Source organism: Eleutherodactylus coqui, chromosome 9 (genome assembly GCF_035609145.1).
Source record: "Eleutherodactylus coqui strain aEleCoq1 chromosome 9, aEleCoq1.hap1, whole genome shotgun sequence".
Classification (NCBI taxonomy): Eukaryota; Metazoa; Chordata; class Amphibia; order Anura; family Eleutherodactylidae; genus Eleutherodactylus; species Eleutherodactylus coqui.
In genome coordinates, this window is record NC_089845.1 from 125,998,761 (window position 1) to 126,025,452 (window position 26,692).

Genomic DNA, 26,692 nt, shown 5'->3' on the forward strand with positions numbered 1-26,692 from the left:
GCCCATTGTTTTCAATGGGACAGGAAAGCGTATAACATGGGAAGTGCTTGCCGATCGCTACTTCCAGAATTGATGGGAGGCGTCTTCGACAGAAAAAGGCCTCGCATTCGCAGGTAAATCACACGTTGGGGAGCGCAATATTGGGCCGAGTTTCACGGCCTGAGATCACGCTCGCCCGTGTGTAGGAAGTCTAAATGTTAATGCTACATGAGCCAAACAGAAGACATTCAACCGCTTAGTCCTATTCTGAAGAGTGCCTTTATTTAACCCCTTAAGATCCAGGAAGTCATGAATTGGTGTCAACAGATGAAAATGCCTAAGGCCGCCTGCAGACGGCCGAGTCGGATCCGGCTGCGAGAATTCTTGCAGCCGGACCCAACCCGAGCGCCTGCAATGAGCAGCGCGGAACTCACCCGCTCCTGCAGCTCCAGCTCTTTCATGTGCCGGCTGCCGGGCAGCCGGCGCATGCGCAGAGCAGAGCCGGCGAGTGACGTTTCTGTGCGGGGCTCTGCGAATTAGAACATGCCGCGGTTTGTTTGCTGCGCGTGATTTCTGCATAGGATTGCGTAGTGTAATGCAATCCTATGCAGGCGTCCAAGAGCGGAAATTCTGCGGGGAATCCCGCCGCAGAATTTCCGCCCGTCTGCAGGGGGCCTAAGGGTTTATTCAGTGCAGCAAAACGCTGAGGGGTGCGGCAACATAACGCTGCGTTTTGTAGTAGGCGCAGTAAAATAACGAAAGCTACCTGACCGCTACATCTGAACATACAATTCAAGGGCATTTTAACTCCTAAGAGCCCAGAAGGCACCCAGAATGTTGATCACCACCATTTTTTTAACCCACTGATGCTTGATGGTCATCATTTCCAATCCTTAAGGCTAATTTCACACAGCCAAGTAGATATCGGGCCGTAAAACTCATCCCGATATCGCGCTTGCCGACATGCGATGCCTCCGCGGATGCGCGGCGTCTTTGTGTTTAAAACGCTTCGCATCACTACAGGGAAGTAGCGATCCAGCCGCTAAAAGCCGCGGCGGAGAATCGTGGAGTGTTTCTCAATGGGAAACCTTGCATCATAATCGTGTGCACCTCGTACGCCGCGCAATGCTTTGTCGGCCCCATTGAAAACAATGTTCTGAGGGATCGCCCAAACGTAGGACATGCCACGATTTTTCCCCGAACCACGATGCAATATGGGGTAAAAATTAATCATATATATGACCCCTTTCATCTCACAACGCACAAACCTCATGCGACTTTCTTGGCATGTGAAAGTGACCACAGGCCACTCTCACACGTGTTCACAAAACACCGCTCGGAATCTCTGCATTTTTACCGCGATTTCGAGCAGCGTTTTTGAACGCACGGTACAGCGTTTGACAGCGATTTTTAACGCACCTTATCATTGTGATGGGTGATATTGTGCGTTAAAAAAATGCAAAAACGCACAAAGATAGAAGAGACAGCGCTCGAAAATCGTGGTGTTAGAAATGCCCCACTAAAATCAATGGGAGCGCTGTACCACGGTTAGCGTGGCGCTCAGGATGCCGCGCTAGTCACAGTAAAAAGCTGTGAGTGTGGGAGTGGCCTTAAATAAGTGAACCAGATATCGCCATCCACATCCTTTTTAATTCCTATAGGCCACTTTCACCGTATGTGATGTGCTTATTTACATGGCCATATTCTTCAAGGCCGTTTTTTTAAACCACGGTAAGCGCTACTTTTGTACGTTTTTGCCCTTGTATTTGCATTTATTGCTATTATTTTCTGTTGAGCAAATCCGGATCTGTATCTATGCAGTAGAACATTAAACCAATGACAGCAAATACTGAGCAAATACTGATGACACGCGGCCGTAATGTCATCTACACCACGTCCGTATTACGGATCCGTGTTACGGACATGTGACAATATGGTCATGGGAAATTGGCCCAACCGCCAGCCGTTTACACTTTAACCTCTGAAAGCCGAGGAACTCAACAGAAAATCGTCACATAATCTCTGAAATGTGAAATTATTTAACCCCTTCAGGGCATAGGAAAAGAAAGGATCCAATAAATAAAAGTGGGAGTTCACTTCTGCCCCCCAGACTGTTCTCAGTCTGTGTTCACACTTTGCACTTTCGTGCGTTTTCTGAACTGCAGCTTAAAACTTCATCAAAAAACTTGCACGCCTTTTCAAAAACCCGCATGCATTGTTAAAAACCGCACGTTTTTAGCCGCAGTTCCGGAATGCACAAAAAAGCCGCAAAAAGTGCATAATGTGAGCACAGCTCCTCAAGGACCTATAGGCCGATTTCAGATGAGCGTACTTTACCCCCATATTTGGACCATGTTTTATGGACGGTAATTCAGTGTATCTATTTACATGGACGTATTTTTCACGGTCGTTTTTTTAAAATGCAGCATGACGTATTTTTGTGGTTTTGGTTCCTTATGGCTGCATGCACACGGCAGAGCCGGATTCCGCATGTGGAATGCGGCCCTGGCAGCTGCGCCGTCCGCGCGTACCTGCTTTCTTGTAAGAAATCTCCATCTGTCCTGCCGATAGTCTGCACGGCTCGCCGTCGGACATGCGCAGTACAGATTTTTTTTTAAGGCCTCATGTCCACGGGATAATTTTAATTTAAAATCCGCAGCGTTTTTCCCACACGCGGATCCGCGCCCCATAGGGATGCATTGGATACCCGCAGGTACTTAAATAGCTGCAGATGTCATTTTTCCCTTCAGCCGCGGATCCGCATGCGGGGAAAAAACTGCGACATGCTCCATTTTCGTGCGGGTGTCCTGCGGGGACGGCTCCCGCGGGCTTCTTTTGAAGCCTATGGAAGTCGTCCAGATCCGCGGAACACCCGTACTCACCTGTCCTTGATGCTGCGGGTCTCCCCTCCGTCGCGGACGAATCTTCTTTCTTCGGCCTGGCGGATGTGCCCGGCGCATTCGCGCGGACTCTCTGCCGGCGTGCCGAGCACATCTGCCGGACCGAAGAAAGAAGATCCGTCCACGACGGAGGGGAGACCCGCAGCGTCAAGGACAGGTGAGTTTATTCTTATTTTCAGGCCTCATGTCCGCGGTAAAGGAGGGACCCGCTGCGGATTCTGCATGGAGAATCTCCAGCTGTCCCCCAACTGGTTACATTTTAACCTTTAAAAGCCCAGGAGCCCTGTAGACAATCGTCATAATCTCTACATTCTGAAATCTGACATTTTTTAACCCCTTCCAGGTCTGGGGAAAAAAAGGATTCAATAAACAAAACTGGGAGTTCACTTTGACTCCCCCAGAATGTTCTAAGACTGTTTACACGGGTGAGTGTGATGTCGGGCCGTGAATCAGGCCCCATATCGTGCTCATCAACATGCGATTTCACAGCAGATGAAACCACACATTGCATTGCACTCATGTGCACCTAGCATGTAGTGAGGTGCTGTGCCAACTCCATTGAAAACAATGAGCGATGTGATGGCACGCCCAAAGATGGGGCATGCCGCGATTCTTTTCCGCATCGGATCATGGTGCAATGCAGGTAAAAAAAATCGCTGATGTATGTGAACCCCATTCAAAAGAATGGGGTTCATAGTTGAGCAAGATTTTTGCGTCTTGTAACACACAAATCGCGCACAATTTTCTCCGCCATGCGAAAACAGCCTAAGGCCTCCTTCACATGCGCATAGTTGTACACAAAATTTGCATGCGCAATATGCAGAGAATAGTCTATTGATTGCACGGTTCGTACACATGCGCATATTTTTACTGCGCATTACGGTTGCACAAAAAAACACAGCATACTTTATGTTCCTGCTCATTTGTGCACCCAAAGTTCCCATACAAGTAAATGGGGATGCGGAAATGCACGCACGATACGTTAGGAGATGCAGGAAAAAGAACACATCTGGAACTCGTTAGACTAATTAGCCATTTCAATCGGTTTAATCTTTATTTGCTGCGCACAAATGAACATGTCTTGCGGGTTTCAAAAAGTATAGTAAAATACATCGATATGTGCGCAAAAAAGCATCATTCATTCCACAAATACGCAGCGCTCCAGCACGTGAAAATACACACGCACTCATGTAAAGGGGGCCTTTAAACTGCATAAGGCCGCCTGCAGACAGGCGGATCGGATCCGGCTGCGAGGATTCTCGCCACGGGACCCGACGCGAGCGCCTGCAGAGAGCAGCGCATACTCACCCGTGCCCGCAGCTCCGGCTGTTTGATGTGCCGGCTTGCCGGACAGCCGGCGCATGCGCAGACCGGAGCCGGGGCTGGGCAGTGACATTTCTGTGCGACGCTCTGCGAGCCCAGCAGAGAAATAGAGCATAGAGATTTCGCGTGGACAAACCACGGCCGTCTGCCTAGGATTGCGTTTGCTAACGCAATCCTATGGCAGCTTCCAAGGGTGGAAATTCCACGGGAAATCCCGCCGCGGAATTTCCGCCCGTCTGCAGGTGGCCTAAGGCTAATTTCACACAGGCGAGTGCGATATTAGGCCCGATATTGCGCTCACCAACGTGTCATTTCCCCAAAATCAAAAACACCACGCATCAGTTCAGGTAAGCAGCGATTCTCTGGTTCGAAGCCGCTGCAGAGGGTCAGCGTCTCCCACTGTTTTAATGGGAAACCCTGCATCGCACGTGGTAGGATGCTGTGTCTGCCCCATTGAAAACAATGGGCAATGTGATGACACACCCAAAGATAGGACGTGCCGTGATCTTCTACTGCCCCGTGATACGGAGGGGAAAAAAATCGCTCATGTATATGAACCCCATTCAAAACAATAGGGTTAATATTTGTGCGTCTCGTAACGCACAAATCTTGCGCAATTTTCTCTGCCGCTTTTTTAAGCTGCGGTTTTGAAATGCACATAAGACGCAACAAAAAAAATGCGCAAAATGTGAACACAGCTCCTCAAGAACCTACGGACCTGCTTCAGATTAGCGTATTTTAGTTCCGTATTTTGCGGACTCTAATACGGAGCTAATCTATATATCTATTCACATGGCCGTATTTTTCACAACCGTTTTTTTTTTTACCGCAGCGCGACCGACTTTTAGCTCCTTATTGCTATTATTTACTTTTGCGTAAATACGAATCAATATTTGCCCATTAGAAAATAAAATATACAGAAGGAAGATACAGTTGGGATATCTGCATGGATCCGCATTACAGACAATGTGTTACAATGTGTTAACAGTCTGAATTGTATCTCCCAAAAGGCCAGGAGCTCTTAAACATGATGTTTTTTAACCCCTTAATGACCAGCAAGTAGCAATCAAGAAAAGAGATGTTACTTTTTTAACCCATAAGAAACAATTGTGATCATTCATTATCCACTTTGTAATTTCAGTCGTTTTAACCCCCAGATCACCAAGCAGCAGCCTCAGTAAACAGCAGCTCACGTGACCCAACGTGCATGCCCCCGAGCATGCTTTCCCACCCCATCCCCTTTCTAACATGTGAGTCTGTTTAACCCTTGATGATCAGGAACCGAGCTGAGTTTTTTTTTCTCTCGCTCTACTAAGCAGATGGGCATTGTGTGCCATGTGTTTGCAGATACACACGTGGTCAGATCAACAGTTTGCTGCACTTTTGCCTTCTTGACACCTTGAACTTTTTTCTCCCTTTTTCCTAAACTCCTTGTGCAGATCGTGGTGTACTTAATATGCAATAATCCAGGAGTAAGAAGATCGGATCAATGACAATAAACACCCTGTTTATGGGGCAGGTTACGCCCAGCTTTCCCCCCTCCCTCCTTTCCTTCCCCTCCTCACAATGGGAGCTCAATGCAAATCACCAGTGCGCAACTTTGCGCAAGAACTGAGCTACGATCCAGGGTGAAGTGCGGGTGGTATCGTATGCAAATACGTCTGCTGACGTTACAGATCATGTGGGTTTTGGCGTAGATTCCCCACTGATCGAGGATTTTTGCTCCGCTCTTGTGCTGTGTTGGGGGGGTCGGATAGAACGTTGCGTTTCCGAACGTTCTATTGCATTGATACATTGTTGCTGCCGCCAACGTTCCATCGCGTCACCGGAGCCGCAGGTAAGAAACTTCCCGGCACAGTCCAGCACCGTGTACCCGGTACCGTACCGTACAGCACACTGACACGTGAGAGGGCAGATCGGACGAGGTCATTGATCAGCCCCAAGCGATCAACTTTACCAGCAGCTCCCGCGTGTTTAGTGGTGGGTGGAAGGGAGCAGTTGAAAGCAACGCTGCCGGGGGGAGTCAGAACATTTCTGGGGGGCTGGGGCTGTATTGTAACGTCGCAGGGGGTCGGAGAGAACTTTAGATCGCGGGGTGCACGTAGGAGAAGCCGTAAAAGCCCGATCTACACCCGATCTACGTTTGCCTATGTCGACATAAGCAACAGAAAATATGGCGTCCGCTTTCGATAGGGCGTTACGTAGACTCGCTCAGCTCTGCTTTCATCACTGCTGTGCTGGAATAGTGTCGGGCTGGGAAAGTTTAGGCTTGATCGCTATAGGGAGGTGGATCGGGGGTGAAAGTGACCCCGAATTTCGGATTGTTTGCTGTGATGTGTTTGCAGTGACGCGGTGCAGCTCCCCCCACCCCCCCAGCTGCAGGGAGGGAGGCAGGAGCTCAGCACAACCACCATGGCCAGCAGTCTCATCAGGGGCTGCTGGGGACTAAAGTCACAGGGAGGGATCAGGACATGGAGTCCTAAAGTTCAGACAAGTCTTCACAACTGGCGGATATTTGTAGCAGAGCTAAGTTGACGCAACTCCTAGTGTGGTTTTACATAGGACTTCATTAACTTGGCGCACTCTGCAGCGGTGAACTTACCACTATTTAACAGCGATACGGGGGCTTGCGCATAAAAAGCGTCACTGATGGTGTAATAAGAGTGCTTTTACGTGTCCACAATCATGATTCAGTATTAAATTTGCAACATCTTGACCCTCGGTTTCTCTTTAGATCACTGAAGGGTTCTGGGTAGACCCAAATTTTGTACTGTTGGCCGTGGGATGTTCAATTATGGGTGCATTCACACAGGCGATTTTTCACGCCTGACTTCTATGCATAGCGAGATGCACAGAAATCACACATGAAAGCAACCTATTATTTAAAATGGGTTAATTCACATGCGAGAATCTTCTCCTACAGCGACAATGTCCTATTTTGGGGCGATTCTGTTCAAGAATGGCCCACTATTTCTAACCACAGGCAAAAGAAAAAATAATTTGCGCTGCTCTTGTATTTAAATACCTTTTTCATGCAAGTGTAATTTTATTTTTTCTACACATGAAAATCGTAAGTTAAGCGATACAATGCAGTTTTCTTGCCTATAATGTACTTGGCGGTGTGAATGCACTCTAGGGATGTATTCACACTCGACTTTCACGCACGGGTTCTGTGCGTTGAGAACTTGCACGTGAATAAAACGCATAATTTCCAAAGCGTTAATTTACACGAGTGACTTTTTTTATTATTATTACGCACTTTTTTGGGGGGCAACTCCGCCATTCTTATTGGAGCAAAAAAATTGTATCTCAGTCGCATGTAAATATGCGAGCGTGATACTTTTTAAAAATTCTTTACATTCTAACTTTTGGAAGTACATGGGATTTTTATTTTTTTTTTGTAACGTTAGTGAAAAGTGTAATATACACAGATAATCTACAGCAAAATGCATAAAAAATCCGCAGTAGCAGCGTGGATTTTTTTTACCTGTGGAAATGCTGATTTTCCTCTCAGCAAATCCACCCTGTGTGAACCTGCCCTAGACTGCAGTGGTTATGGGTACTGCCGTTATACAACACTAAGGCCTGCGTCACACGGGGTGTACGTGCACGCGCAATATGCAGAGACTAGAACCCGTTCATTTCAATGGGTTCATTCCCATTCCCGTATTTGGAACGGATATTTTGGTTACGCAAAGAAGCCCCCAGCGGCATGCTCCTACTTATTTGCGCACCAAAGGTCCGCATAGAAGTCAATGGGGGTGTGCAAAGGCATATACAATACGCAATGAGATGCTCAAAAGAACACATCTGGGATTCATTAGACCAATTAGCCAATTACATCTGTGCGTCTTTGTTTGCCGCACACAAATGAACATGCCTTGCGGCCGAAAAAAGTACATAAAAATACGCTGATGTGCGCCAATGTTGATACGGTTGTGTGACGCCGGGCTAATGTGTGCTCGTATTGTGGAAATTGTGTTGACTTATTTAAAGTCGCGACGCGCATAATGGTAGTTGGAAACGCTTGCCGACTTATTTTATTTAGTCCCTTTTATATAGTGCATCTATATTCCGCGGCGCTGTACAGGGAATATCCCCATGGCGGTGCCCCCCCCCCCCCCCCAGCTTTGGCTCGCAGTCTCATTTCTGAAATGTAAAATATTAGTATCTTTAAAAAATAAATAAAAAGTTGACACTTTTTAGTCTAACATTTGGTACACAACAATCGCTGCATGACTTGCGCTTACTGCCATGTTCTCACGACCCTCGTCATGACTAATATCTCGCGCCCTTCACCACTATAATCATGTCGCTGTACTTGGCACACAGCACAAGGTGCTTGAGAAAAGTTTGAGGCAGTAGCATCTTGTAACTTGTTCCTTGAGTCCATCCTCCCCCTTACTAATCTCACTTCTTCCTGGAAGCGCCTCACTCGCCCCCTCTCTCAGCACCCGGCCCACTTGCAGCTCTATTGTTACCCCTCCCTACCCTGTTTGATCAGCAGTTGGACCCCTGCTGGCAGCACTAGGGTTAAATGTATTTTGATTCGTCCCCCCACATGATGATGAATGAGATGTGAGTGGAGTTGTGTGTAGGAAGTGCAGTTGTGATTTGCTGTACTGCTGCTCCACCTGATTACTTTACTTCAAAGTTGCTAGAAGAGGGGGTCTGTAGTCAAGTGTTTCCTGGTGGCTTTTGTTTGGCAGTGCTGAGCTGTGGGAATCCTGGGCTGGGACTTGTCACCGTTTAGGTCGTTAAGATCAGTTAACCGGCTATAATGGGTAATTATAACCTGTCAATAATAGCATTTGACTGGCTTAGAATGGGTGCTGTACCTTTAAATGTCCTTGTGTTGTCATCTTCCAGGAGCTTATTAGAATATTAAGACTGTGTTCACACTTGGCTTTTTCAAAACCGGAACCATTAAAAAAAAAACCCATCAAGGCCAACGTGCAGTTTAAAATTTTTTTCTTTTACATGCATGCAGTGTTTGAGAAATGCATATGGTTCAAAAATGTAGGAAAATGTTAAGTACGAACACGGCCTTAGGGGGGCCTCCACACTGGTGGGAAAATCGTGTGAGGTTTGTGCAATGCGAGACGCACAAATATGAACTCCATTCTTTTCAATGAATTAATTCGCATTAGGGATGTTTTCCTACATGGTGGCAAGTGCGATATCGGGTAATTGCCAGTTCCACATGGGCGATCACTAATGATGAGCGAGCATACTCGCTAAGGGCAATTGCTCGAGCGAGCATTGCCCTTAGCGAGTACCTGCCCGCTCAAGAGACAAGGTTCGGGTGCCGGCGGCAGGCAGGGAGCTGTGGGGAGGAACGGAGGGGAGATCTCCCTCTCCTGCTGACTGCCGCAACTCACCGCTCCCCCGCGCCGGCACCCGAACCTTGCCTCTCGAGCGGGCAGGTACTCGCTAAGAGCAATTGCCCTAAGCGAGTATGCTCGCTCATCTCTAGCGATCACGATTGTACCCTGAGAAAATTGCGTCTTTGTTCCCGTCATTTTTGAGCATCAGCGATGCTTTTATTAATTTTTTTTTCTTTTTTAAGAATAACTTCACATTGCCGCCTGCGATTAAATTGCGCAATTTTTTTTATTATCGCAAAAAATCAGTAGGGCTTTCTAATGTTAAAAACCCAATGCAAGTTTGATGCAATGTGATTGAAAATCGGGCTCCATAGAGGAACATGAAAGATTTTTAAAAAATCGCGGAAAGATAGAGCATGCCGCGATTTTCTTTTTTTGTTCTCGCAACATCACAATGAAAAAAGATCGCTGATGGGAATTAAACCTTTGGTTTCATAAATCTGCGTTCTTACTCTCCAAATTCTCACTGAAAGCAGCAAATTCGGGCGATAGTTGTCTCGGTGCACAGAGCAATTAAAAACGGCAAAGCAGATGACTTATTGGTCTCTGTAAATGGGAGCCAGTCAATGTTTGAACGTTTTCTGTGAATGGCGTTAGGTTGGTTGGAGCGATCCTGGCCTGCTCCGCCTCCATACACTTGAACGACTATAAGCATAGGAGCGATGCTTGGGCAGCAGTCTATAAGGCGCTTACGTGTCCGACAGTCATCCCGCGTAAAGGCACTCTCGGGGTATGTTCACATGGCATGTGTCAGCGCTGAAATCTTTGTCCAAATCCACAGAAGCGCTGTTCTTAGGTGCGGTTTTCGCATTAAGAGACTAATTTTGAAGTCCCATTGATTTAAATGACAAAAACCAAAACGAAAAGGTGACGTGTCGCTTCTGTGTTGTTACACGACGTGTATTTTAAATGTGTCGTGGGAAAAACGGTCACGGCAGGGAAACTGTTTCCCGTTACAAATCAATGATCCGCGTATTGTAAGTGTGTTTTGGTGTAGAATGTGCCACAATAGGCCTTGGGAGCATACCCTCGGTGCGAGGCTGGATTCCCACAGGCCAGCTTTCTGTGCCAGTTCTGTTTTTTAGTTTTTCTTCACTCAGCCCAATCGTCCAGGTTTGTAAGATCGCTGCACGTCCTACTTTGGTCCAATTCTTGGGCGAGATTAGAACACATATGTGCTGTTTGATGTGAGTCGCACCCGAGAATCTTAAGCGAAACTGTCAGCCTTGTGAATTCGGCCATAGTTGCATCAGAAAACTTTTTTCTTTTACACATTGGCACTACGCTTTTGTCATACTTTTGGAAAAGCTCATTTGTGCAGTTCTGCGGAAGTTACGGAAAGTAGGATGTATCACAGTACAGGCAGGCATAGCATTCCGGACTCTGGAACACTGGGTGACACCCCTTGTGGACCTTTAGGTGTCGTCCAGCCTTCCTAAGAGCAGATAAAACTAAAGACGTTTTTCACGTAAGCTGATGATCGGGCATGAACATTGTTTCCCCAGTCGCTAGCCCGTGTGAATATGCCAGTGTTTTTTTTGTTTTTTTTTACATAAAAATATTTTTTCATCAGCAGCACATCTGCTGCCATGTAAACGGGGAGGTGTGCTGCTGACAACTGCTTTCTATCGTAACTAACAATCGTTTGTCCCCGGTCAGGAACGCTATCTTTTCTCCTTAGGGAGAGCACCTAGAAAATGAGTGAGGAGACTTATAAGGCCATCCGTGTTCCTCTGGGTAATATGCAAATAAGGGAGATGGGACAAAACATCTGCAGCGCCGCCTATTAGAAAGCAGCATTCCTGCAAGTCAGTGTTAGACTTTATACAAGTCTTGCAACAATGACTGGGAATTGAAAGCCAAGCCAGAATCCATACACAGACAGCTGTTTCAGGGTTTTTGTCCCTAATCAGTGTGCAGTAGGTTTCTGGCTTGGCTAGCGAGAGGCCTGTGACATAGTTTCTGGAAGGGTATCTTTTCTCCTTTTGGGGGGAGCACCTAGAAGGTGAGTGAGGAGACTTATAAGGCCATTCATGCTCCTCTGGGCGATATGCATACTGGTGATCCTCTGCCGCTTGCAAGCTGCAGTAATGCTATTAGACGTGCTGTTTGGTGATTGGCGCTCTTTGGAACTGCAGAAGATGGCATGTTGTAAAAGGACGGTTAATATAATTAGAATACAAAAATTTAGCCAGAGGTCAGATTAGGTGGACATTTTTTGTTACAGATTCTGCCTTGGAATTCGCTCTACAGCTGTATTCACACGGCTTGTCCGTCCAAGTAAAGAAAAGCCCCCGTAACGATCCCCATTCAAAGTAATATGCTATTTCCATGTGATAAAGGTCCAATTTTTTTTCTCCTGTCCAAGATGGCCTGTATGAATACAGCCTTGTAGGTGTTGAAGTCCATGTTGAAAATCTGCTACATTTTCACAACCCAACCTCCAAATTTTGGTGACTTAAATTTGCTGTATGTCCCGAATTTGCAGCTAATTTTTTTTTCTAATTTCCCACCATGTGTGGATCAACTCTTGAACATTCCACCACCTGCATTATACTGTAAAGTGTTGTAGGTTTTAAAACTGATGTTTGTCATGTCTGAACTCGCCCTAATGATACGCCCTACTCTCTGATGGCCGCTTTAACACAGCCGAGAAAAGCACGTAAGATTTGTGCATCGCAGGAAAGACTCATGGCATGTCCTGTCTTTGGGCGTTCCTTTGGAACACGACGCCCATTGTTTACAATGGGGCCAGGAAAAAACGCACGGTGTGTGAGATGCAGGCGATAGAGGTTTCCTATTTAAAAAAATGGGAAACACTTACTGATCCTCCTTCCCTGAAGAGTGATGCAAGGCATTTGTGACACAAACGCCTCGCATCTGCAGGGAAATCGCACTTTTATGGCCCGAGATGACGCTCTCCCATGTGAAAGTAGCCTAATTATATGAATGTGACATGAATACTCATTCTTTTATATATGAGATCTACTTTATCTGTATCAAATCTCCCACTAATTGTATCATCATTTTGCCCCCCAAAAAAATCACAATTGTTGTTCAGCTTAACTTCCTATTGGGGGAAAAAAAAGTGATTGAAGTTTTGTGATAGTTGCAAGGTCGTTTGACGCTGTGATTTGCAGGCAACTTAATATCGCCATTGAGTTTCAGAGCCTAATGGGGAATATCTGGAATAGAGCAAATCGTCTGCCCACCGCCATTTGCTGTATTCTATCAATAGAGGAGACAGGACATTGGCACATCACAAGCTTCTCTAGTCTTTTTAAAAATTTTTTTTTTTTTATGGAGTTTGCCTGCAGTCTCATAAGGGATAACCATTTTTCGGTTTATAAAAAAAAAATGATGTGTATATATATCTTTCACTGCAGAATTTGCTACATAATTCCTTTTCATATGAATTTTAGGAATGATTTGAAGGGCCTGTAACTATATGTTTTATTCATCTAAACTCCTGTATCAAAAACATTGAGAACTAGGATGTGGGAGCAGCAATAGACAGTCAGTTATTGCCTTTCCTCTCCATTAGACAAAGTATTCTTCAAGGCTTTTAGTTGAGATTATTCTGCGCTGCACTATCTGCACATGCTCAGTAGTGAAGTTCCTCCTCTACAGAGCAGAGGAAGAAGGTGCTGTGCAGAGGGCATGCCTACACATCTCAGAGCTGCTAAGGAAGACCGTATTAAGGCAAGTAGAAGCTTACCTAAACTTTGCATTAATCAATAGTCCAGTGAATGTTCCCTCCAGGGCTGTGGAGTCGGAGATTTGGTTTATCGACTCCATAGCCCTGCAGGACAGTCATTACTCAGTCAACTATGGCCGGCTTACCAGTTCACATTGGCTATACCTATTAGATAGAAGTAGGTCAATTGTTGAGCAAGTGATCATTTGGCGAGCCATCACTCTGCAGATGCAGCTAAACACATTGTAGTCCATATTGGCTATCACAGTTGTTCAAACTGGCCATACGTGTTCGGTCAGTGACTGGGGGTGAGGGAGGAAAGCTGTTTCTGGACATTTTTTTTTCTTTTTTTTTTCCAAAGAAAGATCTTTTAATTGAGTATCAAGCAAAAATTTCAAATTTGGCCGACTCTTCATTCATTGTTAAATTTTATCAGACGAACAATCGTCTTGGTTGAAGTTGTCCATTTCCATCAACTTTAGTCTGATGTGTGAACGGAGACCTTTAGACTCGGTTCTTATCGAATATTGGCCCTCTGCTGAGGTTTCCGTTGGGGGGGGGGGGGGGGGGGGTGTTATGCTTGAATAACCTAGTCATAACTTTAATTGTGTTCACTTTGTGTGCAATTTGACGATAACCTATAATTCCGACTTGCTGGATTTCTAGAGCTCGTCAGGTTGCGGCAAGCTGCGATACAACCACATTTAGTCAAGTCCAGTAAGTATCGACCAGTTTAAAGCTACTTGCTGTGTTAAAATGGTTAGTCATTCGCTCATCACACAACTATTTTCGTGGTTAGTAAGCCGAGGTTTTGGTTCAAAGTACAGAGAATCTGTTATGGCAGACAGACCTTACCTCATGTGAAAAGTCTTCTGCTTTTGCCTCGGCCCGCCAGGCGTAGTAAAAAATAAAATAAAATAGCTTACTAGAGCTGGGGGGGAGGGGTGGGAGTGGATTGTTGTTCGGACAGTTCAAATTCCATGTGGTTTCTCTTCGGTTGCGTCAACAGACTCGATCAAGTTATGGAAGCCTACAAGCTTGAGCTCCTTTGTGGACTGTAGACGGTGGTAGCTACTACTTCATAATCCTGCCCTATACACATCTACAAGGTCATCTTCAGCTACCGGGAGCAGCCGAAACCGAGCCAACATAGCCGAGAGGGCGCAGTGCTTTGGTGAGCTCTGCAGCCCCCTCATTCTACCAATCAGCGGGGGTCTCAACGGCGGGACCCCCACTGATCAATACTTTTAAAATGTCAAGTTTTCTGAAAGTGCAGGTACTCCTTAACCCTTCCAGTACTGTGCTTGGAACCAATAACACCTGTTCAGTTGCTGTGCTCCTTAGGCCGTTCCTCACTTTAAATTACGGGGCTCCAGCACTGCAGTGACTTATTAGATTCTGGGCACATTGCAGAGTTGGAGCCGTGGGAAGTTGATGCTGCAGTGTATGTCAGCGAATAGATATTACGGGCAACAGGGAGGCTGGGGATTTAAAGGGATATTAAGAAGAAGCTTGTTCTAGAGTTTTATGCTCTCCCCTGATTAAATCTAGAACGTGTTTTGTTTTAATTACATTGCGCCAACCTGTGTTTTACATGTTGCAAAAGTAAGGTGTTTTTTTTTTCCTTTGGGCATGTCCATACAGATTGACAAGCAGATTACCCGCAGTGCCGCGTTCACTGAAGGTAATGTCTGTGTCTGCCACCTGCATAAGGCAGCTGTCGATGAAGTCACTGATCTGGTCACCATCGGGGGGGGGCACATGCCGAAATCAATCTATAGACAATGGCATCAGCTATTTATTGATGATACTATTATGGAGTGCAGCTGTCTACTGTAGGGCTTATTTATCACATGCTGACCCAGCTGCTTAGCACAAGTGACAAGATCAGGTTCACGTTGGTCATGAGGGGTGGTCAGTGTGGACATGATCTGACTTGATTGCACAAAGTCAGCGGTCATGTTATACGGTCTAAGCTTCGGTTATCGAGCCTTTTGTGAGATCTAAAGGTTATGAAGGACTTCTCATTACAGGGATGTTTCAAATGTTCCTAAACTTCTTGAGATCACAAGTGTTAAGAGTCCACCGTAGACTCTATGGCTGGCTGTTGAGTATGGACAAATCCAGGAGTGTGACCATAAAATTGCCCGTGTGGTTTAAGTCTTAACCCTTTTCAATCCACTGACATCTAAAGACGTTATGATTTAAGGCGGTACAGCTCCGATGTTGGAAGACGTCCGTCGGGGTTCTCTTACTGTATATTGCCAGCCTCTCTGCTGTCGGAGACTATCCACCGTGTCACCTGATGCAGTACTGGCTTTAGCCAGCAGATAGCGCTGTTGTATAGCGGCAGAAAAAGAGTAAGCTCCCTAGGAAAACCAGGATACAAATTGGATTGGAAAGGGTTAAGATGATCTTGGACATGGAAATTTTTTTTGAGACTTTCTACAGAATTTGATGTGATCCACCAACCGACCGTCAATTGGCACAGCCTGACTTTGCAATGAACAACGGCTGTTAACTTGATCACATTGCTGGGAATGACTAGACTGTTGGCTTTCTGGTGATATCCAGCGGTTAACATCATACACGCTGTATGTTAAAACTACCCCTTTAAAGAGTGCTTGCACTTTCCCCTCGGAGCGCTCCAGCTTTATCGGTTGTTTTTGGCTCCTTCCGGCAGCTAAAAAAACTGTCCAATATGGCGCTCATATAGCCCCCTCATATGGGGGCTTCTTCAGCTCCTGGAAGGAGACCAAAATGGCTGCTGGAGGAGCGCTCCGCAGTGAAAGTACAAGTAGTCTTTAAACATGTGTCGCAACCTTAAGGCCAGCTTCACACGGGGCGGATTTGCCGCGGAAATTCCGTCCAGGATTTCGCTGCGGCCGCTAATCCTGGGATTAGCCAGCTATGTGGACGAGATTTCCCAGTAATTATGTGCACACGGGACGGCAAATCCGCTGCGGCAAAGTCAGCAGAAGCCGCCTCTGCGGCGCGGATTTGCCGACCGCAGCATGTTCATTTTTTTTTTTTTCTCCCGCTGCGGGTTTTGAAGCAGCGCTTCTCTCGGCGGAAATCTTGCGGTTTTTCGCTGCGGCCAAACTGCGAGATTTCCGTCGAGAATCCGCCCCGTGTGAACCCAGCCTAAGGCCAGCTTCACACAAGCGTATACGTGCACGGATGGGCGTAATGTTTTTGTGGAACAAACCAGGCTTTCTTCGCATACGCATCAGTGTATTCTGCTGTAAGTCTTACGCCTACAAGCCATTTGCACACGGCAAACAAAAGCGCAAATTGAAATAGCTAATTAATATTAATGTGTTCCACATGTGTTCTTTTTTTTTTCTGCGCAGTTACGCAGTGTTCCACGCATGTCATTGCGTATTGCATGCGCATTGGCACCTCCCACACCCTTCCCATTGACTTCTATGGGGACCTTACTCTCCCTCTTGGTCGCAGATATCGAGTTTGAGAGAAGTATTGGCCATAATGGACTTCAATATGCCTGAACCTTTACTCGTAGGCGACAAACCACTTCTGTAGGTGTCTGATGGACAACTATTTCCCTCCCCATTGAAATAAACATGACACCTCCGTGAAATCAGGAGATATGAGCGTTCAAACTACAGCCACTTCAACATCAGGTCCTGTTACACCAGCCGAATTCTCAGCCCTATGTAACGAGCGCTGATTGACATCCTCGTCAATCGGCGCTCATTTGCTTTCCATTTACAAGAGCAGAGAACTGCTGCTACGGGGATGAATGATTATTAGTACAATCGTTCATCTCCGTAGGCCGACTACATCTCCCTGTTCACACAGAAAGATGTGCAGACTATCGTTGAGCATTTTTATACTTGCTGAAATTCAGTGTTCAGCAGATTTCATCTTTTACACTGCTCCATTATTGAGCAGACGTTCGTGCCTGACAATTGGGCCGTGTAAGAGGGCCTTAAAGGAGCGCCTGCCGGGATACAGCGGGGTTGGAATGGAAGCATTGCTCCGACCCTTGTGTGGTGGCTGGCGCTCTTAATTGTAAGCACAGCTCTTACTGAATCCAATGAGCTGCACCTGCAATTACAAGCTCCAGCCACCACACGGGTCGGAGCAGTGCTTCCGCTTCAACCCCGCTGTATCCCGGTGGGCACTGAATGGACAACCCCTTTTAAGACTGCCTCTTTATATTAGATAGCATGTTACAGCTATCTTGCCCCAAATTCCCATACACCTCTCACAGTGATCTATTTTCTTGAGACCAAAAGGATTGGACAGTTAAAATTTAACTACACCATCTTCATCTTCCTCGTTGGGGGACAGTCAGAAGGTCCTCATACACATTAGGGTCCTTTTCCAATGGGATGATTGTCAGGCGCTTTATGGGCCATATTTGTCCCAGCGGTGATGCCCTATGCTTTCACACAGGAGTGATGATCACTCAGTGAATGGAGGCAGATCAGGCCGGAGATCGCTTCCGGCCGCCCGCCTCCACAGTAAACAGGCAGCTGGGTCATAGATAAAGGACTGCCTGTTTACTTGGGCCAATTGTCATTTACTTTTATGCCTGCCCAAACTGAATGACAAACAGTAAGCAAAGGCGTTATCGTTCATTCAGTCACTTGTATTGTTTACACTGAATGATTGTTCAGATTGACCAGATCCAGCGAGAATCTGAACCATTAGCGTTCCGCGTAAAAGGGGCCCTGATGGTAGAAATCATGAGTTTGGCCATCTTAAGAGGATGGAGGACTAAGCAAAGTGGTGGGTGACCAACAATGACTCACCGTTGGCTGTTCAATGGCCGACTATGCCATAGTAAGCGCACAGACTACTTCTGTAGGGAGTAAAATCCTGATCAGCTTAAAAGGGAGGTCGATTTTATAAGAACTTCTAAGTTTTATTCTCAGCAAGTCTTCAGTCTGGTTAAAAATAAAGATGAATATTTTTTTATTTTTTTGCTCCAGCACAGAAATAACTTCGCATTATAGCCGAGTCATTCTATAAATGAAATCTCCAAATTCTGCGTTATTGTAGCGAACGCGCTTCGTGTCCCTGACACGACTGAACCCAGTTAAGCTATTATCTGCGGCCGCTATTCTGTAGAAAGTGTGAATGGAAAGCAGCAGTTGTTATGATTGTTGATACGTTGATTGTATCAGACGTCTCTATTTATTCTTATGTAAACTGGGTATTGCCGGAGACTCGATCCTGTAATCTGTTAAACAATTTCCCCCCGTCGCTCGCTGTGAGTGGCTTTATGAAAAGCAATTTGCACCGTAACGTTTTAGAGGAGATGCTGCGTGCGCTGATTGGTCCTTCCACGGTTTTGGAAGGCATTTGTACCAGGGCGATGATTAGAGGTTAAAGTGGTGGGCTGGGAACACTTCTTGTAAAAATACAAATTATATTAACCCTTTTGCAGCCAGGAGGGGCACGTGTATATATGTATATGTGTGTGTATATAATATGAGCATACGTCTAGGAGCTTGCAGCTTAGGATTCGACTCGGTAATGCGCGTTTATGCTGCTCGCTGCGTGACTGTGCACGTCCTGAGGGTGATGAAATGTCCTGGAAACTGCTGGCAAACGGGTTACGTTCATAGTCAATCCGTCACGGCACGCTGTCGCCGGATGTCAAAGGGGTTGAGCAGGATTAGAAAAACATGGCTGCTGTCTTCTAAAAATGGTGCCTCGCTTGTCCACAGGTTGTGTGTGCATATCGCCGCTCAACCATATTTGCTTCAATGGAGCTTAGGTGCAGTACCATGCACAACCAATAGGCAGGTGTGGCGCTGTTCCAAGAACAAAAAGCAAGAATGTTTTTCTTCTAAACCTGGATAATACTTTTTTAGATCTGGGAACGGAGCATCTTGTCCATGCGGTGTTTAGTATTGCAGCTCATACCCATTTAAAGGCCCTTTTACACAGAACAATGATCATGCGAAAAACCATTCCGACGAGCGAAAATGAATGATAGTCGTTGGCTGCGTTTATACAGAACGAACGCTAAATCGTTCATTAGTCATTTTATGCAGGCATAAAATCGTTGTTGGTTTATTTGTTAATCAAGTGAATAATCAGTGTAAATACTGATTACTCACTTGTTCACTTGGTCTTGCTGCTGAGACCTTAGAGGATCTCAAGAACGGAGGGGTCCTGTGTCCCTCCGTTCTCCTCATCGCAGGGTTACCGCACCCCCCACAGTGAGGGGACTGAGTGGAGCGCCGCACACACAATGGCGCTCCATTCACTTTCAGTGGGACTGCGGAGATGCCAGCGGCACCTACTTGGGTATTTCCATCGGTCTCGCTGAAATGAATCAAGTGCTGTGACCATATATGCTTAGACTGTTCTCCCTTTTTGTTGCGACCCGTGACAGTGACAGGCAGAATAGGACACAAGGGAGTCCCATTCTGGAGATCGGCAGGGGCTTCAGCAGTGAGACACCCCCCCACCCCCACCCCATCCCTACTGATCAGCAAGTTATCCCCTATCCTGTTGACTTGCAACCTTTGTACGACCACTATAAGGGTGGAACAAAAAAAACTTTTGCCCAATCTTAGGCCTTTTATGTTGAGCCCTTTGCTAGGGAAGATGCCCACCAGTCAGTGATGTCACACCAACGACTACGGTATGTATGAAAAGATGCAATCAGTTGACGGAGTGGTTGATGGGCTCACAATTTGGCAAATGAGCAGCCTTAGGCTTCATGTCCACACACGAATTTGATTTTCGGGAATATGCGATCGCACCTGCGCCGAAGATCCGCAGTTCAAGCCACCCATAGGGAAGAATGGAGCGTCTACACCTCCATGCACACGTGGATTTGTTTTGTATATTCCTTATGCCGAACAGACATCTCAGGATGTTCCAATTTACCGTGGATTCCACACAAACTGGCTCTAGGGAAGCTAGTGATCTGCAATTCAATTGCGGATGCGGAGGAAGATTCCTCTGGTTGCTTAGAGACCTCAGACTTGATAGATTGTTTTTCTACGTGGGGGGGGAAAAAAAATCGCATCTGTGATCGCCAGTAAGCATTTAAAAATAATTTCCGCACGGACTCGCGGGAATCTGCGTGTGCTGTGGACATGGGGTGTGGCAAAGAGTCGTGCCTGATTTCCAGGGGGTGTAAAAGAACCTTTAGCTCCTGACTTAAGCCTCATGTACACGGGCGCCCACTGATTCCGCACAGAATCTGTCAGTGCCGGCGACCCTGCGTACTGGTTTGTGTCTTCTTTCTTCTGTACTGCGGATGTGTGCAGAGTTCAATGGCAGTTGTCCGTACGGAAACTGCAGTAAAATAGAGCATGCTGCGATTTTTTTTTTTTTTTTTTTTTTTTTATTATCCGTGAGTGAAAACCAGCGCAATTGTTTTCCGCTCGTGTACATGAAGAATCGTTTTTGCATAGCCTGCTATGGAGGGTTATTGCTGCAGAATCCAGAGGCGGACGCCTGCTCCGTGGACATGAGGCCTTACCACGAGTCCATCGTTTTGTAGCTCGGTGATGACCCTCTGATAGGTTGCAAGTGACATGAGAAGCAATAGACTATAGTTTATAAACGAGAGTGGGCATAATCCTATCGACAGTCGGCCATGATCGGGACTTCCAAGTTGCAGCATCATAGAACACTCTGAACTATTAGAAGTTCGTGTATGTATATAGATAGACATACAGATATATATTTCCTCGGCCAGTCCGCTATGAGGATACCTAGCCCCGGTTTGTGACGCCAAGGCACTGAGAGGGGGGTGCAATAGATATAAGGAGCCCTGGAGAATGTGACACTAATAATTTTTATAACGCGTTGGATTAGCAGATTATTGGATTACCAGATGTTCGTGCACTGGTATATACTGTATCTTTACAGAAGATGCATAGATGTGTGGGAAGCTGCTGGGATTAAGCATTCCTATCAACCTTTCCCTTAGGTGGGAGGACTTCCTGTCTTGGAAGCGGTTGAGCGCTCCTTCGAGGTATGTTCAGTCTTGCATGTCTCTGCGGCGCCATTAGGGAACGGCTGGCCTGGAGTGAACACAGGCCTTAGGAGATGTCGCTCTCCGCTGATGTGTAGACTCTGGACTCTCGTCATGGCTGTGCCTTGAAATAAAATAGAAGCTGTCACTGTATAAATCTATAGGTATCAGACATCTTATGAGCAGTTATAGCAACGAATGCTCTGTATCTGGTTAAGGTTTTATTCACGCCGCCGTCCCTTCGTAGCGTTATTGTTAGTGTTTGCATGCCGGCCGAACCTATTAAGTCAGTGCGGACCACCAGACTCATTTTGGAAGCCATAGTACAGATGGGACTAGAGATTGGATTGTGTTTCCTTGTAAACTATCTATGGAACCGCCATTCGCTTTGTTTTCCTAAATGGCGTGGATGACCATCTATATGTAAATGTGCCCATGCCCCTCTTCAGGTACCCATTCAAGAGACAAGCACAAGGGCATTTGGAGGCATTTAGACTTCTGTGGAATGGGGCTTGGAAATCCGCCGCTAATCGCGACCCTTTGTACAAGGTAAATGTACCTTTTATACAGGGCAAATACCGCCCGACTAGTCGCTGGAAACAGTGATTTTTTTTTTTTTTTTTTTGGCAGTAGTTGGCCCATACAGCGACCAACAGGGCACCAAGCAAGAAGTCGCTCACTTGCTGTCCATTGACTTCAATGCCTATTTTGGCATGTACTATGCATCAAAATAGGACGTGCCATATATTATCACCTGACCAAAATTTGCGTAAAAAAATAAGCTTGTCTACTTCAATGTATATCAGTAGAGATTCAGCGCAGTGTATGCAACTGCGCCCATGTATTAACGAGCCCTCAGTTGTTTGAATGACTAAATACCTGTTTGCAGTGAATGGAGGTAGGCGGCTGGAAGAGATCTGCTGCAGGAGTGATAGTCGCTGGGACTTGTGCTCCCGACGTTTGTCCGGTGCAAAGGTAGGCTGGTGCAGCATGTTTGCACGCACAAATCGTGCACATTTGCGTGCAGAGAATTACGCATGCTTCCATTCATTAAAGTGGGCAATTAGGTTAATTAGGTCAATATGTGCTATTTTTGTGCGAAGAGATGAAAAATAGAACGAAATGCATGCACAAAATACGCTTATGTGAACAAACCCATTTAAATCAATGACAGCGTACATACGGCCCCATATTAACCAATGCAGCAAGATGTTCCTCAATATGGATTGCATGACTAAAAAAAAAAAAAAAACCCGTACAATATTCGGATTTGATTTGCAGACGATATTCGCCCATTCAAGTCAACGGAGATGAAAAAAATCGCATAGCGTTCAGATGCCTTCTGTTTAGTTTGTGTGCTGTCCGTTTTTAAAAGATGCAGAAAAAAAGAATTGGGTCTGTTTCAGGGATTTTTTTCTTTTTTCCTGCAAACGTGAAAAATGGATGACTTATTGAAGAGGGGGGGGGGGGGGAAGCTGCATACGGATCTGCATGCAGATAGAATTTTTTTTTTTTTTTCTTGCAAGCGCAACACACTTTAACTCTATAGGTCCCAAATAGGACAGTGCATGAGGCCTAAGGCATGCGGTCCTAGAGAGTGAGACCTTCAACAATGTCTTATGATCTGCCTGAAATCGCAAGGCAGAGACCCCCATGAAATCCGATTTGTGTTGTGAGGCGCAGGGACTGGGGGAAGATGGTAGCTGCTGCTGTTCGCCGGTTGCGCTGGTTTATATGGTACATTTCTCCCCTGGAATTCTTGGCCTGCTCGCGGCTGCATCTGTGTTGTGAGGACAGTTCTTCGCTCGATATAGAACAAGCCTGGCTTTGCTCGTCTTTGTGGGATGTGCTGCTCCCCTGCCAGCGGTGACATCACAAGATCTTCATGACTCATCGGCTCCGGTTTATTTTAACATACAGATGCAGTCATATGTGTTCCTACGAAAGTCTGCCAGCAAATACGCCTCCCTTTACCAAGACACCCAGCTTTCCCAGAGACCCGAATGTCAACTTTCCCTAGAAATACAGTAGTGGATCAGGTCTACGACCGACTTAGTGGTAGTAGTTTTACATAACTTGGTTGTTATGGTTACCGGTAGCGTGCAATGGTAAGGGGAGCACCGGATCTGTATTGCTCCCTGACTACTTATGTCATTGGTTGCAGTGTATTGTGGGAGCTTCTTCTTGGCTGTACGTATATGAAAGTTTCACACTGATCCGTGCATATGTAGTCTATATGGCAGCGCACTAAGAGGGTACAAAAAGCTTTCTATGACACCTCTAGTGACAGTTGGAGGTGCTAAAACTCAAAAGTAATGTTGCCGCCTTATTACGGATCCGGAACGAGTGTTTTTTCTAAGGATGGCTTCACACAGGACAACTGTTGTCCGAATACTCGCTCGAAATGGTCAACTAAAGCGAGATGTTGGCGAATGATTGACTGCACGCTTCTACACAGAGCGCTTGTTCACTTTCGCGGTTGCGGAACGCACACCTACCTGAAAGGGTTATTGGCTAGTCGATGAAAGACAAACGATTGCCCGTTTACGCCGGATGATAATGAATCAACTAGCGACTATTTTTAGGTGAGCTGAAACGAAGCGAATAGTAAATGACTCTTCACTCGTCACTAGGTTGGTGGCCGTGTTTGCACAGAACTGTTGCGTATGTTCGCTTTATCGAGTGACTATTTGGACAATACTTGTTCCGTGTAAAGCCAGCCTCAGGCTGTATTTATATGGGCGGCTTTCCCGTGTAAATCTATATTATGTGCAATATTTCTGCGAGATAGAAAAATCACAGCGTGTCCTATTTTTCTGCAATTTAGCAGAAAAATTCCCATTATTTTCTTTTGAGTGTTAAAAACTGCATGGCCCCCGCATGTAAATGCAATTTTTTTATATTTTCTTAATGAAAAACGTGCAGAATATTCGCACGTCCAGCTATGCAATTTTCTCACAATTGGCACTCGCATAGAAAATTGCTCATATGAAATCCACCCCGGCCCACGGCCAATGATCCGTGCTTGCCTGTATTCCCGTGGCAGCGGCGTCCGCACGGATCTCTCCACTTCCGGGTTCGTTGTAGTGCTCATGGTCCTCATGGCTCGCCGGTCGAACATGCGCAGTATAATGTGTTTTTTTTTTTCTCTTAAATCTCCTGCTTTTCCTGCGGGTCGCAGATCGGGTGGTCTCTATTGGCTTCATTGGAAGCAGTCAATGTGCGATCCGCACAAAAATGAGGGTGCGATTTTTATTTTCCAGACCAAAACTTCCACAAAACAAATCCGCATGCCTAAAGTTATTTGCGGACGCCCATACTTCCTGTGGGCGTCTTGATTTACGGATGTTCCGCAAATCAAACCTGCTCATGGACATGAGGCCTAAGGCTGCTTTCACACGGCGAAAATCGCCCAAGATTTGTGCATAGCAAGACGCACGAATATGAACCCCATTCTTTTTAATGGTGCTGTGTGGGAAAAAAAATTGCACCATGTCCGGTCTTTAGGCGTACCCTTGCATTGCCCATTGTTTTCAATGGGACCGGCAAAGCATTGCACCACATGCTAGGTGCATGCGACTACGATGTGAGGTTTCCTATTGAAAACAATAGGAAACACTCCGTGATCCTCCGCCGTGGCTCTCACCTGCGCTGGAGGATTGCTACTTTCCTGAAGTGGTGATAGGCGGTATTAACACAAAAACGCCTCGCATCTGTGGGGCTATCGCATGATGGTGAGCGCGGTATCAGACCGAGTTTCATGGCCTGATATCTCACTTGCCCATGTGAAATTAAGGCTGCGTGTCCATGGGCGTAGCTCAGCTAAAATCCAAACGGACCATCAGTCCCTGTAAACAGGCAGTCGTTCATCTGTGACTGACTGACTGCCTGTTTACTCTGAATGGAGGCAGGCGGCTCCATTCAGATCTCTGGTGTGCTCCACCTCCATGCACTGAGCGATAATCACTCCTTCCTTTAAAGCACAGGAGTGATAAGGCTGTTGGGCACTTGGGCACCAGACAGTTGTCCCTTTTATAAAGTCAACCTTAAGGTCCTTTTACACGGGCCGAGAATCTCACGATTATTGTGCACTAGTCATTATGTGTTTCGCATTCCAATGTAGATAAGCGAGAGGAAACAATACCTCAGCAGCGCCACCTATTGTAAGGCAGCATTCCTGCAAGTCAATGTTAGACTCTTTATACAAGCCTTGTAACAATGACTGGAAATTGAAAGCCAAGCCAGAATCCATACACAGACAGCTGTTGCAGGGTGTTTGCCCCTCATCCTCACCATTGCCTTCCAATAGGTGGTGCTGCAGAGGTATTTTGTTCCATCTACCTTATCTGCATATTACCCAGAGGAGCATGAATGGCCTTATAAGACTCCTCATTCACTCACCTTCTAGGTGCTCTACCTAAGGAGAAAAGAGAGCGTTCCTGACCCGCAGTCCTATGTAGAAGACTGAACGATTATTGTTCAGTTGTGCTCGCTGGAATGACTTTCTGACCGAATCGTTTTGTCAAAACAGACCATTAGCCTTTTTATCTCTTAAGTCTCCCTCCTGGTTTTGACTGTTGAGGGTATCTTCAGTTACAATTTCGGCTACGTCTTTTGCCTGAGAAGTGGTGGAATGAAGGTGGTGCTTAGTTTGCCTAGAGAACGTTCAGAGTACCATAATATGGCCACAAACCCTGGACCTCACGTGGCGCACGTTGCACGCCCCACATAACACCATAAAACCGTAGTCATTTAAAGGGGTATTCTGGTTACACAAGGTTGCTATCAAATGAATGATGATCAAAAGTTATTAAAGTTTGCAATGTGGTTCTGCTTTGGATTTTGTGTCTGTAGCTCTATAAACAATCACCTTCTCCTGCTACTTCAGAAGTGTTTATTCCCAGGTTGCCCTGGAAACGTCCTGTAAGCATTCCAGCGTTACAGGTCGGGCATGCTCAGTAGGAACAACATAGGACTGCCTTTTTCTTTTTTCCTCTTTAGCTCTAGGAACCAGATTGCTGACCAATAGTAGGGGACACGTGTCGGAGGAAAGTACAGAGCAGGGGATTGTGTGAAATGTAGTCACAAGCTGGTAGGAATGCGGCAGCCATCTTGGAAAAGTGATAGTGGAAACATAAAAAATGGAGGACAGGATAAGAGGATCATGGATGCTCAATTATACCCATAAACATGGCGCAAACACCTTTTCATATCTGGAATGTTTGAAAATTCGCTAGTCAACTGGGCTACCTTTTTTAATTTTGTCGCAACCGGGGCTTGGATTACCAGGCCTTGGATTCTGGGTGTATTATGGCCCTGTACTAATGGTCCATACAGCTTTCTTTCATGTTTACCGAGTCCCATCCTTGGCAGTAAATATGTACGTAGCTATATTACAACACTCGCACCCCCACCCAACTGCGGAATGTTC

General features: G+C 46.1%; 1 protein-coding gene across 1 annotated transcript in view; it reads left to right on the forward strand.

Annotated features, from left to right (window-relative positions):
- The first annotated feature begins 5,739 nt into the window (after positions 1 to 5,739).
- The window catches only part of ZHX2 (zinc fingers and homeoboxes 2), a 48,229-nt gene continuing 27,276 nt past the window's right edge, over positions 5,740 to 26,692 (forward strand). Inside the window, exon 1 of the mRNA XM_066578470.1 lies at positions 5,740 to 6,039. The gene's annotated coding sequence lies outside the window, so the exon portion shown is untranslated. The remainder of the gene's footprint in view (positions 6,040 to 26,692) is intronic.